A 20,856-nucleotide genomic window follows, 5' to 3' on the forward strand; every position below is an offset into this window, starting at 1 on the left:
TATTGGTGTGTGTGTGTGTGTGTGTGTGTGTGTATGTGTTTAAGTGATAAGAATAGTGCTCTTTGCCACATCTACTGTGAGGATGAAGATCATTATCAGCAATCAGACTGTGGACATCCCAGAAAATGTGGATATCACTCTGAAGAGGCACACATTTATGGTGAAGGGCCCAGAAGCACCCTGCAGAGGGACTTCAACCACATCAACGTAGAACTCAGTCTCCTTAGAAAGAAAAAGAAGAGGCTCCAGTTGACAAATGGTGGGGAAATAAAAAGAAACTGGCTACCATTCACACTATCTGCAGTCATGTACAGAACACAATCAAGGGTATTACACTGGGCTTCCGTTACAAGATGAGGTCTATGTACACTCACTTCCCCATCAATGTCGTTATTCAGGAGAATGTTTTTCTCTTGTTGAAATCAGAAAGAAATTTCTTGGGTGAAAAATATATCTACAGGGTTCGAATGAGGTCAGGCATTGCTTGTTCAGTATCTCAAGTCCAGAAAGATGAGTTGATTCTTGAAGGAAGCAACATTGAACTTGTATCAAATTCAGCTGTTTTGGTTCAGCAAGCCACAACAGTTAAAAACAAGGATATCTGGCAAATTTTGAATGGTAGGTATGTTTCTGAAAAAGGAACAGTTCAGTAGGCTGATAAATAAGATCTAAGTTGTCCAGCTATAGATACACCAAGATGGTGAATTATTTGTTACATTTGCAATATTTTAAAGATGCAATAAAAGTCTTATATTGGAAAAAGAGAGAGATAAGACTAGCTGTCATGCTCATCTCACAGTTGTGGTGAGAATTAACTAACTTAATGGATATGAAAAAGCTTTGTAGCCTACCAGCATTAGATAAAGGACATCACTCTTATTTTCCTGGTATAATCTGCCATGAAATATTCTGAGTTTCTACTCTGTGGAGACCTTAGGCAATGTTGATTCTGCATTGATGCACATTGAGTCATGATGGTCTTCAGGCTGCCTGAAGCTGAATTAATAGGTGGTCCTTTTACCCTTCTTTTGGGATAGCTCACAAGCTCTAGTCCTTTGAAGTCTTACTTTCATCCTGATCTATGTTCTGTCTGATTTTTCTTAAATTTACTCATAAACCAGTTGTTCTTATTTATCCTCAGGCTAAATATTGTCAACTGATATTGATCGCTCTTTCTTGGAAACAGGCTATATTACATCAACTCTTTCCAATATCCAGAAGGAGATACCCCATCTCTTCTCACATTTTGCAGCATTTTAAAGTCAAAACATCCATGCAAGTAGTAGGCCTGCTTTTGCACATTTTGCAGATAGAAAATCTAGACTCAGAGTGGTATTTGTCTGAGGTCATTAGGCAAAGCTTATATTTGTTAAACCTGGGACTGGAATTTAGGTTGGTCTGATTACAAAGTCTATGTTCTTTCTCCTATGCTTAAGATAACTTAATAAACATCAAAGGTATATATTTACACTGTTCTTCTCCTTTTAATGTTTTGAACTCATACAGCCAGTGCAGTAAGAAGAACCAGGGATTCCTCCTGGAAGGAACACAGGCCAAAGTTCATTACAGACCTCTTTTAGAAAGCTAACAGGAAACAAGTGGTGTTGCATTTCCCTGTAGTCTGTCCATGGCCTAGGCAACAGTCCTTGCAGTTTACAAAGTATAAGCCAGTTTGCTGGGGGGAGGGTGGGGCATGGATCAGATTTAAGACCAAGCTGGGGAAATTTGGCCATGGTAAATATTTGGAATAGGATTAAAGATCATAATCTAGGCCAATTTACTGGCACAACTAAAAGAGATTTACAAAACCATATTCAGCCACCACCTAATCCCTATTAGAATAGCTATTATCAAAAAGACAAGAAACAACAAGCTTTGAAGAGGATGTAGAGAAAAGGGAACCCACATACACTGCTGGTGGGATTAATAGGTACAGCCACCATGGAAAACAGTATGGAGGTTCCTCAAAAAAATTAAAAATAGAACTAACTACCATATGATCCACCAATTTGTCTTCTGGGTATTTATTCAAAGAATATAAATCACTAATTCAAAAAGATATATACACCCCTCTGATAATTGTGGCATTATTTATAACTAGGGGCCCAGCAAGCGAAATCGTGCAAGACCCAGGACCCAGAGTCCTGCGGCTTGGCGGGACCCAGAAAGAGTCCCACAGCCACCACCGCCATGAGGGGCGGGACCCAGAAAGAGTGCCGAGGCCACCTCTGCCACTGCTGCCGCGGGAGGCGGGACCCAGAAACCCGCCCACCACCACAGTGGAACCCAGAAACCCACCTGTGCCTCCGATCAAGTCCTCCAGACTCAAGTCCCCACCCACCATGGGCGCCTCACCGCACACACAGCCTTGCCCACCCACTCACGCAGCCTCCTGCTGATAGGTCATTACACCGTGATGACCAAAGACTTTTTATATAATAGATAGCTAAGATAGGGAAACAACCTAAGTGCCCATAAACAAATGAGCTGATAAAGACAATGTGAGACACAAACACCTACACACACACACACGCACGCACAGGCACACACACACGCACACGCACACGTACTCACACACTGGAATACCACTCAGATATAGAAAAGACAAAATAGTGCCATTTCTGACAACTTTGGATGGACCTTGAGGGTATCATGCTAAGTAAAATAAGTCAGATGGAAAAGGAAAAACAAAGTATAATTTCACTTATATGTGGAGAATAAAAGCAAAAAATAAATAAACAAAAACAAACTCAGATACAGATAACAGATTGGTGGTTACAAGAGGGGAAGGAGGATTGGGGGAGGGCAAAATGGGTAAAGGAGGTCAAATGTATGGTAACAATGGAAACTACTGTGGTAAGCATGCTATACAGTGTAAACAGATATCAAATTATAATACTGTATACCTTAAATAATGTTATTAAAAATTTTACCTCAATTAAGAAAATATATTTACTTGATGATTACATCTGTGTCATTTGTATTATATAAGTGATTGAACTTGATTAGTGACTATCTATAGTGTATCTGCTACCTTTTTTTAAAAAATTCTCACTCAAGGATATTTTTCCATTGATTTTAGAGAGAGTGGAAGAGAGAGGAAAAGACAGAGTGAAACATCACTGTGTGAGAAACACATCGATTGGTTGCCTCCTGCTCACACCCTGACAAGGGCCAGGGCCAGAGAGGAGCCTGCAACAGAGGTATGTGCCCTTGACCAGAATCAAACCTGGGAACCTTTGGTCTGCAGGCTGACACTCTACCCACTGAGCCAAACCAGCTAGGACTATCTGCTACTTTTTAACTAAAATGTATTTCAAGGCATTTAAAATATATTTTAGTGGCATATAATTTGGTTAATCCCATAATTTTTTAAATAATCTACAGGCAATATGAGGCCTTTTTATCCTCTTGAAATCACAGAATCACAATTGGCTAAACATTATCAAACTTAAATCTTGAAATATTCAAAGAAGGCTGGCATTTGGAAACCCATAAAGCTCAAATAAACTCTTACATATGGGAAAAATACATTTCTCATTCGTACCATATTGTTTTCTTTGCTCCATAAATGTATTTACTCTAACTGGTCTTTTGTTGACTTACCAAAAATCTTTAGTTCAAAAATATGTCAAAGGGATTTAATTATCAAGGTAAAAAAGGAAGATCAAAGATGGCTGCCGATGGGAAGGCAGGCTGCAAGATAGTGTGTGAGTGAGAGAATGAAAGGAGAGTGTGTGGACGTATGGGGAGTGTCTATTTGTGAGTGAGGGACAGCTATATTCCAAGGTGCTGTAGGGGACTGCCAGACCAGGCTTTCCTGACTGGGCAGCCTCCACTGCTGCTGAAATCTCTCCTGGAGCAACCGACTCTGCCACAGAGACCACGCCATTTTGAAGGGGAGAGTGGCTGTGATTGGAAGCCTAGCCTTACCTTCAACCGGGAAGAATAGGATACCTGCTAGAACCCTACCACCATAACATCCAGGGACCAGCTGTGAACCCACTAACACCAGTTCTCAAGCAGCGTGAATACATGGACTCAGATGAACTCTGCACCTTCTCATGGAAAGGTCAGATTCTGCCCAGAGAAAGGTGAGGTCTATGATCCAGTTTGGAGGGAGAAAAGCGTGCAGCGGGTTCTAGAGGTTCAGAGGAAGTCTGCACCCCACAAAATCTGTGGACACTGGGGCCAGCATAGTCCACAAATGTGGAAGGGGGTCCACAGGGCTGCTGGCAGAAGGGAATTCTAGAATTCAACCCATAGCTGGGCTGGGCACAAAAAGACAGCCTGAAGTCTTACCAGTATACTGGTTGCGGTGTGCCAGGGGGAAAAGACGAGCGCAGAGACATGTGCAGAGTTGTGCACAGTGCCGGGTAGAAAAAGTCGAGAGTTCGCATGCGTACTCTGGCTCTTTTTTCTCTTTAAATACTTGCTTTTGATTACTAAGCCCAGTACACAGGATCACCCAATTAAAAACACTCTCAGAAACTGCAGGGGAAAATTGTTTTTGTGAAACCTGGGGATCAGAGCGGGGAGAAATGATCAGAAAACCAGCTCTGGGGCAGTCCATTCCCCCAAACCAGTATTAAGTGTGGCAGGGAAACAAGACCTAAATACTGGGTAGAGAGGACTTATAGCCCCGGATGTCAATACAGAAACACTGCCACCCAGGGGTTGAATCACAAATTGACTCTTGTGTAAATATAAGTAAAGGCAAGCTAAGAAACAAAGAAATACTGCCTGCTTGAAAACAGAATTGTGGGTTACCACACAGAGGAGCGGTGGAACGCAGGGAACTTTAATACTGTCCTGACTACCTGACAGGAAAAAGGCGTGCCAAAAACAACAGTAGAGGAAGTGAATGACCTTCACTACAGCACATTTTTATTTTTTATCTTTTACTTAAGAAACTAATTTTTTTTCTTTTTTTCTCACTTGATTTTATCTTTTTAATTATTATATTTTTAATCAGTATTATTACTACTATTATTTTACTTTTTTAAGTTTCATTTTATTTTCTCTTTATTTTACTTTATTTTATTTTGGGATTAATGTTCTACATTCTGTTTTCATTTTTCCTTTAGCATCATTTTACTCTATCTCAACTTTACCTTTATGCCAACACTCTCTTCCTCTCTTTTCCCCTTTTGCTGTCCTGTTTCTCTTACCCTATTCCTGCTTTAAATTTTCCCTATTCCTTCTTTTTACCCCCTGTTAAAAATTCATCCTACTTATATATCTAATTTTTGATCCCCTGCTCCAAGTCCATACACACTTCTCTCTTCCCTTTTTTTTGTTTGTATATGTTTTTTTTGTTTGTTGTTTTTTTTTTTGTTTGTTTTGTATTGTATTATGTTTTTTGTTTTATTTTGTTTGGTTCTTTCTCTCTGTTCTATTGTTGTTGCTTGTTTAATTATTGATTAGATTGGTTTTTTTGTTTGTGTGATTCTTTCTCTTTTTTCTTTTTCTTTATTTTTGCTTCTGATTTTCCTCTCCTCACTTGTTATTTGTTCTTGTTTATAGTTTGCATTCATCTCTGGGTGCTGGTTGTTTGCATTTTTTGGATTAGTTGTTGTTCTATTGAGTTTTCTCCCCATATAAGCAGTTTTTCCCTTCTTTTTTATTCTCTTTCTTTTCTCTCTTACTTTTTTTGCTTTCCTCAATATCATTTTTGCACTCTTTTTTTATCCCCTAATTCTCTTTTCTCTGGTGGTCACCTTTATTCGGGGTTATTAGTATTGTGAATACATTTGTGTTCAGTGACTTGTGTGCTGTACCTTATTGTGTTGTATTTTGTGCCTTTAAGCCAATGCAGGAGAGAGAGACCTACATAACCAGAAACCCGAAAAGGAGAGATCATGGGGAGACAAAGAACAGCCCACATACAAAAGACAAGGAGGCATCACGAGAAAAGGAAGTAAATGAAATAGAGGCAAGCAATATGACAGAGAAAAAATTCAGAGAAATGGTCATAAGGTCACTGGAAAGGATGGAAGACAAATTCAACAATATGTGTAAAAACCAAGAGGAAATGAAGAAGAACCAAGAAGAAATGAAAAATGACATCATTGCAATAAAGAACTCATTAGAAAGCATCAAGAGTAGACTAGAAGAAGCAGAGTAGCACATCAGTGAGCTAGAAGACAAGGTAGGAAAAAATACCCAAGCAGAACAGCATCTAGAAAAAAAAAACTTAAAAAACAGGAGAAGAGCCTAAGGACACTTTGGGACAACACGAAACAAAACAATATCTGCATAATAGGGGTGCCAGAAGGAGAGGAAACTGAGCAAGGAATAGAAAACCTGTTAGAGGAAATAATGACAGAAAACTTCCCTGAGATAGGGAAGAAAAAACTCACACAAGTCCAAGAAGCTCACAGAGTCCCAAACAAAATGAACGACAAAAGACCAACACCAAGGCACATTATAATTAAATTGGCAAACACCAACGACAAAGTAAGAATCTTAAAAGCGGCCAGAGAGAGACAGAAAGTTACCTACAAAGGAACCCCCATCAGACTAGCAACTGATTTCTCAACAGAAACTCATCAGGCCAGGAGGGAATGGAATGAAATATACAAAGTCATGCAAAGGAAGGGTCTGAATCCAAGAATACTGTACCCAGCAAGGCTATCAATCAAAATTGAGGGTGAAATCAGGAGCTTCACAGAAAAAAAGGACTAAGGGAGTTTATTACCACCAAACCAGCAATGCAAGAAATGCTAAAGTATCTGCTGTAAAAAGAAGAAATAGGAAGCGAAGAAGGAACATAGGCGCAAAGAATAAAAATGGTGACAAACAAGTACCTATCAATAATAACTATAAATGTAATTGGATTAAATGCCCCAATCAAAAGACATAGGGTAGCTGAGTGGATAAGAAAACACGACCCATATATCTGCTGTATACAGGAAACCAACCTCAGATTAAAAGGACTCACACAGCCTGATGGTGGAGGGATGGAAAATGTTTTTCAGGCAAATGAAAATGAAAAAGAAAGCTGGGGTAGCAATACTTATATCTGACAAATTAGATCTCAAAATGAAGGACATAACAAGAGATAAGGAAGGCCACTTTATAATACTAAAGGGAGCAATCCAACAAGAAGATATAACTCTAGTAAACATATATTCACCCAATACAGGAGCACCCGAATACATAAAAAAACGTCTGGAGGATATCAAGGGAGAGATTGACAGCAATACAGTCATAGTAGGGGACTTTAATATCCCACTAACAGTTCTGGACAAATCCTCTAACCAAAAAATAAGCAAAGAAATATCAATCCTAAATGACACACTAGATCAGATGGCATTAATTGACATCTTCAGAATATTTCACCCCAAAGCCACAGAATATACATTCTTCTCAAGTGCACATGGGTCATTTTCAAAGATAGACCATATATTGGGACACAGGCAAAGCCTCTTCAAATTCAAGAAGATAGAAATCATATCAAGAATCTTCTCAGATCACAGTGGCATAAAACTGGAAATCAACTACAATAAAAACAATTAAAAAAACAAACACCTGGAGGCTAAATAGCATGCTATTAAACAAGGACTTGGTTGCCAAAGAGACCAAAGAAGAAATAAAAAGCATCATGGCAAAAAATGAAAATGAAAACACAACAATTCAAAATTTATAGGATATAGTGAAAGCAGTCCCGAGAGGGAAGTTCATAGCTCTACAGGCCTACCTCAAAAAACAAGAAACAATGGTAATAAATTATCTAACCCTACAACTCAAAGCCTTAGAAAGAAAGCAATAAGAAAAGGCCAGTGTAAGCAGAAGGAAGGAAATAATAAAGATCAGGGCAGAGATAAATAACATAGAGACAAAAAAAAAAAATACAAAAGATCAACAATACCAAGAGCTGGTTCTTTGAAAGGATAAACAAGATTGATGAAACTCTAGCCAGGCTCACCAAGAAGCAAAGAGAGAGGACCAAATAAACAAAATCAAAAATGAAAGAGGTGAAGTAATAACCGATCACACAGAAATTCAAACGATTATGAAAAAATATTATGAACAACTCTATTCCAATAAAATGGATAACCTAAATGAAATGGACACATTCCTAGAAAAATACAAGCTCCCAAAACTCAATGAAGAAGAATAAAAAAACCTGAATAGGCTGGTAACTACCAAAGAAGTTGAAACAGAGATCAAAAATCTTCCAGCAAACAAAAGCCCTGGGCCGGATGGCTTTATAGGAGAGTTCTACCAAGCATTCAAAGAAAACTAAAACCTATCCTCCTTACACTATTCCAAAAATTTCAAGAGGAAGGCACACTTCAAAGCTCTTTCTATGAATCCAGCATTACCCTAATACCAAAACCAGATAAAGACACCACAAAAAAAGAGAACTACAGGCCTATATCCTTGATGAACATAGATGCTAAAATCCTCAACAAAATTGTAGCAAATCATATTAGGCAATACAGTAGAAAGGTCATACAGCATGACCAAGTGGGATTTATTCCGGAGATGCAAGTAGGGTACAATATCCACAAATCAATAAATGTGTTACATCACATAAACAAACTGAGGGACAAAAATCACATAATCATATCAATTGATGCAGAAAAAGCATTTGACACAATCCAACACCCTTTCTTGATAAAAACTCTCAGCAAAGTGGGAATAGAGGGATCATAACTCAACATAATAAAAGCCCTATTTCACAAACCTAAAGCCAACATCATACTCAATGGGCAAAAACTAAACTCATTTCCCCTAAGAACTGGAATAAGACAGGGATGCCCACTCTCACCACTCCTGTTCAACATAGTAGTGGAAGTACTAGCCATAGCGATCAGACAAGAAGAAGAAATAAAAGGCATCCAAATTGGAAAAGAAGAAGTAAAACTGTCCTTATTCGCACATGACATGATACTGTACATAGAAAACCCCAAAGACTCCATCAAAAAACTACAAGACCTAATAAATGAATTCAGCAATGTAGCAGGATACAAAATTAACACTCAAAAATCTATGGCCTTTTTATACACCAATAATAAACTCACAGAAAGAGAAATGAAAGAAACAATCCCATTTACCATTGCTTCAAAAAAATTAAGATACCTAGGAATAAACTTAACTAAGGACATAAAAGACCTGTACTTGAAAAACTATAGCACATTGAAAAAAGAGATAGAGGAAGACATAAACAAATGGAAGAACATACAATGTTCACAGATTGGTATAATAACATCAATAAAATGTCCATACTACCTACAGCAATCTATAGATTCAATGCAATCCCTATTAAAATACCAATGGCATATTTCAAAGATCTAGAACAAACTCTCTAAAAGTTCATCTGGAATAAAAAAAAAGACCCCGAATAGCCACAACTCCCTGAGAAAGAAGAACAAAGTTGGAGGGATCTCAATACCAGATTTCAAGCTGTATTACAAAGCCATGGTTCTCAAAACTGCCTGGTACTGGCACAAGAACAGACATATAAACCAATGGAACAGAACAAAGAACCCAGAAATTGACCCAAGCCATTATAGTCAATTAATATTTGCCAAAGGAGTCAAGATCATACAATGGAGCCAAAACAGTCTCTTTAATAAATGGTGCTGGGAAATTTGGTCAGATACATGCAAAAAAATGAAACCAGACCACCAACTTACACCATACACAAAAACAAACTCAAAATGGCTAAAGGACTTGAATGTAAGATGGGAAACCATAAAAATCTTACAAGACTCCATAGGCAGCAAAATTGCAGACATATGACATAGCAATATCTTTACAGACACAGATCCTTGGGCAAGAGCGACTAAGGAGAAAATAAACAAATGGGACTACATCAAAAGAAAAAGCTTCTACACAGCAAAAGAAACCATCAACAAAACAACAAGAAAGCCCACTGCATGGGAGAACATATTTGCCAATGTTATCACTGATAAGGGTTTAATCTCCAACATTTACAGGGAACTCATACAACTTAACAAAAGGAAGATAAACGATCCAATCAAAAAATGGGCAAAGGGCCTAAATAGACACTTTTCGAAAGAGGACATTCAGAAAGCCAAGAGACATAAGAAAACATGCTCAAAGTCACAAATCATCTGAGAGATGCAAATCAAAACGACAATGAGGTACCACCTCACACCTGTCAGAATGGCTATCATCAACAAATCAACAAATGACACGTGCTGAAGAGGATGTGGAGAAAAAAGACCCTTCCTTCACTGCTGGTGGGAATGCAGACTGGTGCAGCCATTGTGAAAAACAGTATGGGGTTTCCTCCAAAATTTAAAAATGGAACTGCCATTTGACCCAGTAATACCACTTCTAGGAATATATCCCAGGAAAACAGAAACACCAATCAGAAAGGATATATGCACCCCTATGTTCATAGCAGCACAATTTACAATAGCAATGTTTTCGAAACAACGTAAGTGCCCATCAGCAGATGAGTGGATTAGAAAACTGTGGTACATCTACACAATGGAATACTATGCGGCTATAAAAAAGGAGTAATTCTTACCATTTGCAGCAGCATGGAGAGTATTATGCTAAGTTTATGTTTTGTTTTCTCCACATCCTCGCCAGTCAGTGAAAGAAAAATATCACATGATCTCACTCATTTATGGATAATAAAGAACATTATAACCTGACGAACAAAAAGATAGATACAGAGGCAGAGAAGCAGCGAACAGACTTTCAAATTACAATGGGAAGGCTGGGGAGGGTTGGTGGGGGAGGAGGTAAGAGATCAACAGAAGGACTTGTATGCATGCATATAAGCATAACCAATGGATGCAAGACACTGGATGGGGGGTGAGGGCATGTGCTGGGTGGTAGGGGAGGCCGGGGGAAGGTCAATGGGGAAAAGAAGGAGATATATATACAACTATTGGTAATACTTTAAACAATAAAAAATAATCAAATAAAAATAAAAAGGTAAAAAGATTTATTTTTCTATAGTTTTGAGCTACAAGAATGACTAGCTATATCGTCTAACATTTTATATCCTATGCTTTCTTAATAAATTGCTCATGAAAATGTCCAATGTTACCTTTCTTTTCCCCAGAATGTTCTTTGAAACCATGAATGACAGATGCTTATCTCCACCTAAATAGTCTAACAGTTGTTCTGCTTAATGTTATATGTTAACACATACATTAAACAGAGAATAAAATCCTAATTATGTGATAAAATAATGATTTTTTAAAGGTCTAAATTTTAAAATATTTTAATTAATGCAATAGTTTCATTAATTTGCAAGCCATAATCTCAGTAACTGCTAAGTATTACTACTGGTGGTCCCTGGGACATTCAATTAATAAATAAAAATAATTTTAAACTAGTTTATTGATTGCATATATATATATATATATATATATATATATATATATATATATAAATGTATACTTGAGTAAAATATTTTTTGGAAGTATATTATTTTAAAAGTTTAAATAACCAGCCAAGGAATCTTGTATTAGTATATTAATTATAATCTCTTTATAAATTAATGAGTTGTTGGCATGTTAAATTGCTATTTTACTATAGTGTTCTTTTTCTGGTTATCTTAAGTAACGATTTGAGAAATAAGAACATATATCATTCCTTCTTCTAACCTCCTTCCAACTGAAATTTTTAAATACTGACAACTGAATAAAAGAATCTGCAAACAGAAACATGAGTAGATATAATCCAACTCACCATCAAGTTTTTCTTTCCCGAAGCTAGAAGGCATTGCTCCTCTGTAAACTTCATCCATCTATATATATAAAAGCGTAAGCGACCGGCCTATCAGCCAGTAGTTATGATGTGCACTGACCACCAGGGGGAAGACACTCAATGCAGGAGAGGAAACCACAGGCATAGAAACATGGAACAGACTGATGAATCTCAGAGGGAAGGGGACAGGGGATGGGTGGGAAGAGATTAACCAAAAATCTTATATGCATACTAGAGGCCTGGTGCATGGATTCATGCACCAGTGGGGTCCCTCAGCTTGGCCTGTGGGGATCGGGCCAAAACCGGCTCTTCAACATCCCTTGAGGGGTCCCAGATTGTGAGAGAGCACAGGCCAGGCCAAGGGACCACACCAGTGCATGAATCCGTGCACTGTGCCTCTAGTTCATATATAAGAACCTTCAGATTTAGGGTTTAATGTTTTCTCTTATTCTTTCACTAGAGGCCCGGTGCACAAAATTCGTGCACGGGGGTGGTGTCCCTCAGCCCAGCCTGCACCCTCTCCAATCTGGGACCCCTCGAGGGATGTCTGATTGCCTGTTTAGGCCCGATCCCGGTAGGATCGGGCCTAAACGGGCAGTCGGACATCCCTCTCACAACCCAGGACTGTTGGCTCCCAATTGCTCACCTGCCTACCTTCCTGATTGCCCCTAACTGCTTCTGCCTGCCAGCCTGATCACCCTCTACCCATTCCCCTGCCAGCCTGATTGATGTCTAATTGCTCCCCTGCCAGCCTGTTTGCCCCCAACTTCCCTCCTCTGCCGGCCTGGTCACCCCTAACTGCCTTCCCCTGCAGGCTTGATCACCCCCAACTGCCCTCCCTTGCAGGCCTGGTCCCTCCCAACTGTCCTCCCCTGCTGGCCATCTTGTGTCCACATGGGGGCAGGATCTTGACCACATGGGGGCAGCCATCTTGTGTGTTGGAATGATGGTCAATCTGCATATTACCCTTTTATTAGATAGGATAGAGGCCTGGTGCATGGGTGGGGGCCAGCTGGTTTGCCCTGAAAGGTGTCCCGGATCAGGGTGGGGGTTCCCTTGGGGCATGGGGAGGCCTGGGCGAGGGGCCTGTGGTGGTTTGCGGGCTGACCACACCCCCTGGCAACCCAAGCGGAGGCCCTGGTACCTGGGATTTATTTATCTTCTACAATTGAAACTTTGTAGCCTGGAGCGGAGGCCAAAGCAGGCCAGTGCTGCGGAAACTTGGCTTCCTCCATCACCGGGGGCAACCCTAACCTCCTGCTCTCTCTAGCTCCATGGCTGCCGCCATTTTTGTTGGGATTAATTTATCTTCTATAATTGAAACTTTGTAGCCTTAAGCAGAGGCCTGGGCTGACCAGAGTGTGCGGAAAGCTTGGCTTCCTCCATCGCCGGGAAAACCCAAGTCTCCCTCCTGCTATCTCTGTGGCTGCAGCCATCTTGGTTGGGTTAATTTGCATACTCGCTCCTGATTGGCTTGTGGGCGTGGCTTGTGGGTGTACCAGAGTTATGGTTAATTTGCACATTACTCTTTTATTATATAAGATTTCTCCTAAGAGAAATTGAGCAGATTGATCACTACTAGTAAGTTGACTCTCATTTTCACCTCCCAGTGCTTCAAGTTTAAGGTTTTAAAATTGTGAAATAAGGGCTAGAAATAAAACTTACCTGATTTTTTTAAATCTTAAAAGTAATAGAGTCTGGCTGGTGTGGCTCAGTGATTGAGCATCAGCCTATGAACCAGGAGGTCGTGGTTCGATTCCTGGTCAAGGTATAACTCAATCCCCATTGGGGGCATGCAGGAGGCAGCCGATCCATGATTTTCTCTCATCATTGATATTTCTATCTCTCTCTCCCTCTCCCTTAAAGAAAGTCATAGAATATGTTCCACTGGTACTAGAAGGATAAGGAGAATGAAAGAAAACATTAATGGGTTTTGCCATCAAATTAATATTTCACTACCTAAAAGAGATGAAGAAACAATAAAAGAAAACCTGGATGGGAAAACAAACAGAGAAGAGGGTATGATATATTTTTCAACTAGTTTATGGCAATAACTTCCTAACTAGTCACCTGTCTCTATTTTGTGCCTTCTTAAATCCACTTATATGCAAATAAGCAAATTCATCTCCATAAAATAAGACTTCAATCTTGTTATAACATTGGAAAAAAGCCTTTGGGAGCAAACTGCTGATTACAGGCTCAGGTCCCGACTCTTCAGCTGGCCCACTCCTACATAGTCAAACATTCCTTATGCTATCCCCCAAAACAGCCTTCCAACCCAGACAGTGTGGTGCTACTAAAAATTGTTCTCATTTAATTTTGTGATTCTTACAGGGGCTGCTGCTCTCCCATTCAGTTTTGAAAGCCTACTTATCCTTTAAGGCACAGCTCAAGATAATAATTCACACAGCATAACATAAAACGGTCTCTCTTCCCAGAGCCCTGATGTACTAGTATTCTATTCTAAAGATTCTTGCATGTGATTTTATGCTCTCCTGACTTATTCTCCAATTGTTGTTTCATGAATTCATTTCTTCACAAAAATATTAACAGAGCTCTTATCATATGCAAGGTAACATGTATGAGACTATAAAACAGTGACTCTCAGTTGGAGAGGACAATCACTCCAAATTTGAAAATGCATGTGGGTAGTTTTGCTTATAAGAGTTACTGTGAGATGCTACTAGCATTTAGTCTAGAGTGGTGAGGGATAATAATTATCAATGCTGTGGGGCAGTTCCATTATTTGAAGAGTTCTCCCTCCTAAATTATGAGCATGAAAAGACCCTAAGATGAATCATACATGACTTGTGGCCTCAATGAGCTTATTGGTTCAAAGGCAGTATGGCATGAATGTCATGCATAAAAGTGTTATATTCTCAAAATGGAAACTATTTGTTGTCAGGACTGTGTTGGTTATTTTCTCTCAGTCCCTTGTAGTACCTAGTACTAGTCAAGATACACAGTAGGTACTAGGTAAAAACTTACTGACTTGAAACATATTTTGAAAAAACCTAAAATTTAATGTATATTATGTCCTCCAGGGGAGTAATATTTCTGCAGATAATCATGTCATCATCATAGTTTTTGAAATCAATGAAGAAGACAAAGCTGTGATATGAGCCTGCTAATCCTCCTGAGGGCCAGCTATGAAGTTTTTGGAGTGCAAAAACAGCCTCTGACAATAAGTAGAAGGAGACAGGGAACAAGAAAGTGTCAGGAAAGCACTGGAGCAGCAATTCCTTCCCTTGAACCATGGGTTTATTATAGAACATTTTACCTTATACGGATTGGTGCTGAATAACTGCAGATTTGTTTTCTTTTTTCATTTCCTCTTCCTGACTATAACAATCATAAAGTGCATACAGTGCAGAAAAAAAATTTACTCAGCTCATCTACAAAATATTCTTAGTTTATAACCAAATTTTATTCATCTGCAGCTCTTGTGTTGCAACAGTTAAATAAAATGACAAATAGTTTTCATTACACATGTCAACAATGAAAAAAATACATATGTACATATCTAAGAACACTACTTTAAATGTATATTGTGCCTTTCTTCTGAAGAGAGCTCATTTTTTCTGCATTTGCTCTTACAATAGCATTATGAGATAGACATCATCATCTCATTTTATAGCTGTAGAAATTGTTGTCCCCAGAGATAAAGTAACTTCCTGGAAGTCACATAGTCTGTGTCAAGGCCTGGACTAGAAGTCAGTACTCTTGACTCCCTAGAAAATATATTACTTGGGAGATTTTATTTATCTGCCTTTATTGCTTCACAGATAAGTCCTCCAGGAAAAGCAACAAATCTACATACCACCCGAGATGCTAGACTTCTACAATCTGTTTCGTTTCACAGGATTTTCTATTACACTGTTTTTAGTTAACTATACACCAGAGGAGGCGGGAGAACAAAAATTGTCATTTGAAAATGTTGGCTATAATCTGCAATGATCAACAAATTATCACTCAGTAAGTTGAGCTTGCTTTAAAGCGGTGGTTCTCAACCTTTCTAATGCCGCGACCCTTTAATACAGTTCCTCATGTTGTGGTGATCCCCAACCATAAAATTATTTTCGTTGCTACTTCATAACTGTAATTTTGCTACTGTTAATGAATCGTAATGTAAATATCTCTGTTTTCCGATGGTCTTAGGCTCTACAGCAGCGGTTCTCAACCTGTGGGTTGCTAGCAGGGTCGCCTAAGACCATCGGAAAACACAGATATTTACATTACGATTCATATATGAAGTAGCAACGAAAATAATTTTATGATTGGGGATCACCACAACATGAGGAACTGTATTAAAGGGTCGCAGCATTAGAAAGGTTGAGAACCACCGCTTTAAAGGAACAAGCTTGGGACTGCCTCATGCCTGCAGCTCCAATGGAAAACAATGAAGAACGTGATCTAAATCACTGGTAGGAATATAGTAGACTGCCAAACTAACACAAGTACAACAGGGCTGTAGAATCTATTTGAATAGAAAATAAATATGTTCTATGCAATGGAAAGCTTTGGAATAAAGGCAGATTTCTCCAATGAATATTAAAGTTTTTAGTATAATACTTTCCTATTAATATATTTTATAAAACCTTTAAAATTAGATATACAGAGGTTAACTTCAGAAATACCTACTAAATTAACAGAAAGACTAAGTCAGTTTGTGAAAAAAAAAAAAAAAAGAAAATGCAGTTGACTGGGAAAACTAGATGCTGGACTCCTAGTATATTTTTTGGTAAAACCCCATATGCCTTTCAGACCATCCTAAGGAACCAAGCAAATGTAACATTTATGATTTACCATTTCAAATAGATTACAGACTCCATAAGGGCAGGGAGAACTTCTTATAGGCTCATCATTATTAATAATGAGATAATACCTGTAAAGGGATCACTCAGTGTCTGACATATGGTGAGTGACCAATAAATGAAAACATCTATATCAACATTTTTATTCCTAATAGAGCCAAGCACAGTGTTTGGATACAGCAAGTAGTTAGTGTTTATGCAAATGATGCCAAGGTTGGGGGCAACAATACACCCCAGTCAAAAATCTGCATATAACTTGATTCCTCAAAACCTTAACTACTAATAACCTACTGTTTAATAGAGGCCTTACTGGTCAATACAAACAGTCGATTAACAGATATTTTGTATCATATTATTATATATATCATATACTGTAGTCTTACAATAAAGTAAGATAGCAAAAAGAAAATGTTAAGAAAATCAAAAAGAAGAAAAATACATTGACAGAATACATTTATAGCATATGTTGAAAAAAATCCATGTATAAGTGAACCTATGTAGTTCAAACCAATGTTGTCCAAGGGTCAACTGTACATATTACTATTTAGCCTCTAATTTCCAGATAAATAAAATGCTTTCTAAATTATTACTAGAAAAATAAATAAAATTTACTAGAAATGGTATACTACATTTAGGAGATTCAGAATGTGAGCATGAATAATGGCCAGTGTTGGTCTTCAACACTTAAAGTGTAAAACATTTTTCTATGTCATGTAGTATTTTAAAATTATTTTTATTAGTTTTTTTAATTCTTTATTGTTTAAAGTATCACATATAGTATTATATATGTCTCCTTTTTCCCCCATTGACCTTTCCCCGGCCACCCCCATTCCCCAGCACATGCACTCACCGCCCCCCTAGAGTCTGTGTCCATTTGTTTATTTTTTAAAATTTGTCTTTATTATTGAAAGTATTACATATGACCTCACTTATACGTGAAATCTAAATGAAAACAAAACTCATAGTGTCAGAAAACAGATAAGTGGTTGCCAGAGACGGGGGTTCAGGAGTAGACAAAATGGGCAAAGGGGGTCAAAAATACAAACTTCCAGTTATAAAATAAATAAGCCATAGGGATATAAGGTACAGCATGGTGACTACAGTCCATAATACTGTATTGTATATTTGAAAGTGGCTAAGAGAGTACATCTTAAATGTTTTCATCACAAGCAAAAAATGTAATTATGTCTAGAGATAAACATTAAACTTATGCGGTGATTATTTTGCAATGTAAATGAATATTGAATCATGTTGTACACCTGAAACTAATAAAATGTTATATGCCTCCAAAATGAAGAAAGAAATAAAACACTTTTCTAGATTTCTTTGTAGAGTTGACAATAGCACCAAGAGTCCATTGAGACTCAATGATTTTGATGCTCTCCTATAACAACCAGTGAAATGCAGCTTCCAAGCTCAATAAGCTAGTAAATATAGTAGATCCTTGGAATTTATAGATTTAACATTTGCAGTTTTGACTATTCATGAAGTGATTCCATGGGTCCATGACCTATAGTAACTTATAATGTTGCTGACCCATGAATTTGGATCTTGAAGGCTGGTATAGTAAAGTTGATTTAGCTAGTGAGTGAGCTGGCCAACTGCCCAGCATCCAAAACTCTACACTCTTCTATATGCGTTGGGCTGTATAGAGCAACTCTGCTGAAGTGATGAAAGTTAACTTTATTTCTATATGAAAAATGGCCCAGAAAAGAAAAACAACTGCTAGAGCTAACACTGGCAGTGAAAAGAAAGTGCTAGTTCTTAGCCAGAAAAAAATGACTTTGTAAATGATGTTAGTCTGCATTTATAGAATCATTAAAGGTCTGAAAAGGGTCTGTTAAATTTTTCAGTTATACTTTACTGCATTTTATGAGGGAAATTAAATGCTACAGTGATATTTGAGGATATGAGGGGTCAGGAAGGTCTCAGGGCCTATCCTGTGTGAACAGAGAAGGTGTGTTGTGCTCCCATTATGGTGCTCCATTAGAAACAATAGCATGTCACTTTCATGGATAAAGTTTATTAAAAAGATTATTGGAACTATTTTATGTGTTATCTCCTAGGCTACTCTGGAGACTGAGGGCTAATAATGGGGTTATAAGGACAATTGAATTATTAAAATTCCACAGAAACTATTAGAATGCATGCTCATTCTAACAAAAACTGCAGGTCCTTATTAAGTGAAATTTCACAAACAGAGATGCCTTTAATCTTCACTAAATAAATGCAAATGTATTCTTTAAGTCTAATGACACTATGTAGCAGTTGGCACTTAGTTAAAATTTTCTTATTTCAACCTGATTTATCTTTGAATGTAATTTATGCTTGGTAGTGCTTTTGTTATATTCATTTTAAGGATACATTTGTTGAAAGCCCAACCACCATATCTTTAAAAAGAATGATTTTCACCCTAAATAAAGCATCATGGTTTTGCAACATATTTGTGTTGATTTTTAACATCTGAGAATTAACAACACAGTTAAATTTGAAATGCTTATGCTATGCATTAAGGTGTCAAAATGTACTTGTAAAGAGGAAATATAAAGACAAAGACTGACCAGCTGTGGTGGCTCAGGGTTGAGCATTGACCTATGAACCAGGAGGTCACAATTCGATTCCTAGTCAGGGAACACTGCCCAGGTTGTGGGTTTGATCCCCAGTGTGAGGTGTGCAGGAGGCAGCTTATCAATGAGTCTCTCTCATCATTGATGTTTCTATCTGTCCCTCTCCCTTTCTCTCTGAAATCAATAAAGATATCTATATATATATATAAAGGCCTAAGCAACCTTTCGACCATTCGACTGGTAGCTATGACATGCACTGACCACCAGGGGGCAGATGCTCAACACACAGGCATGGAAACATGGAACACACTGATGAATCTCAGAGGGAAGGAGGGAGCGGGGAGGACGGGAAGAGATTAACCAAAGATCTTATATGCATACTAGAGGCCTGATGCATGAATCCGTGCACTGGGCCAGTTTCAGCCTGGTCCCCGCAGGCCAGGCCGAGGGACTCCACCAGTTCCTGTGGGGCCAGGCTGAAACTAGCAGTCTGACATCCCCCAAGAGGTCCCAGATTGTTAGAGGGTGCAGGCCAGGTTGAGGGACCCCACCGGTGCACGAATCTGTGCACCGGGCCTCTAGTATTTTTATAAAAAGACAAAGACTACTTAGAGTTCCACTTTAACACAAGGTGTTGAAAAGAAGTTAGGACATAGTACATTTATAATCAGATTTATTCCAGTGCCCACCAAAATTTGGACTATAAGACTACTCCAATAGCCAACTGGGACAGTTAACTTAATGAACACAGGTGTTTTTTAGTGACAGAGAAGCAAAAGGACAGGAAAATGCTTTGGCAACCTATGGTATAAAATAATCTTAATTTCTTCTACCAGAGCAATATTATGTAACATGGTAATTTGTTTTTCTTTTCAGTGGCACCATCAGGCTCCGATTCTGTGCAGAATGTCTTAATTTGGATCCAAAAACAAATGTTTTAAAAGTGGCTTATTGCCCTAACCCCATGGTCGGCAAACTGCAGCTCACAAGCCACATGCAGCTCTTTGGCCCCTTGAGTGTGGCTCTTCCACAAAATACCACGGCCTGGGCGAGTCTATTTTGAAGAAGTGGCATTAGAAGAAGTTTAAGTTTAAAAAATTTGGCTTTCAAAAAAAATTTCAATCATTGTACTGTTGATATTTGGCTCTGTTGACTAATGAGTTTGCCGACCACTGCCCTAACCGGTTTGGCTCAGTGGATAGAGCATCGGCCTGTGGACTCAAGGGTCCCAGGTTTGATTCCGGCCAAGGGCATGTACCTTGGTTGAGGGCACATACCCAGTAGGGAGTGTGCAGGAGGTGGCTGATGGATGTTTCTCTCTCATCAATGTTTCTAACTCTCTATCCCTTCCCTTCCTCTCTGTAAAAAATCAATAATATATATATATTTTTTAAAGTGGCTTATTCTGTTGTCCAACTTATCCCAAGGAGTTTAACTATTATTACCCCTGCCAATATGCTCCTGATGAAGTAGGCATGATCAGGGTGCAAGGGCAGGGAGTAGTCAAAGGAAGAGCTTAAACATCATTTTGCACAAGTTCACTGAGCAACAGATAATAGCTACTATTTAATGAGTATACACTTTTTGTCAGGCTTCATATACATTAGTTAATTTCTAAAATTTAGCTAATGGGCATGTACTTTTTGCTAACCTTATTTTATAGAACAGGATATTCTGATTCAGTGAGGTTTGTTCATTCATCCACTTATTCATTCTATGAATAATAAGCGAACTCCTACTATGTTAATTAAAATGCCCAAATTTGCAAT

The 20,856-nt window shown here is 38.4% G+C and overlaps 1 protein-coding gene and 1 pseudogene across 2 annotated transcripts in view; one reads left to right on the forward strand and one right to left on the reverse strand.

The window, feature by feature from the left end:
* The window catches only part of TENM1 (teneurin transmembrane protein 1), a 1,003,294-nt gene that overhangs the window by 744,521 nt on the left and 237,917 nt on the right, over window positions 1-20,856 (reverse strand). The window lies entirely within an intron of this gene.
* On the forward strand, window positions 65-653 carry LOC308239724 (large ribosomal subunit protein uL6-like; annotated as a pseudogene). The gene has a single exon. The product of its transcript is annotated as a large ribosomal subunit protein uL6-like (transcript).

This window comes from Plecotus auritus, assembly GCF_963455305.1.
Source record: "Plecotus auritus genome assembly, chromosome: X".
Classification (NCBI taxonomy): domain Eukaryota; kingdom Metazoa; phylum Chordata; class Mammalia; order Chiroptera; family Vespertilionidae; genus Plecotus; species Plecotus auritus.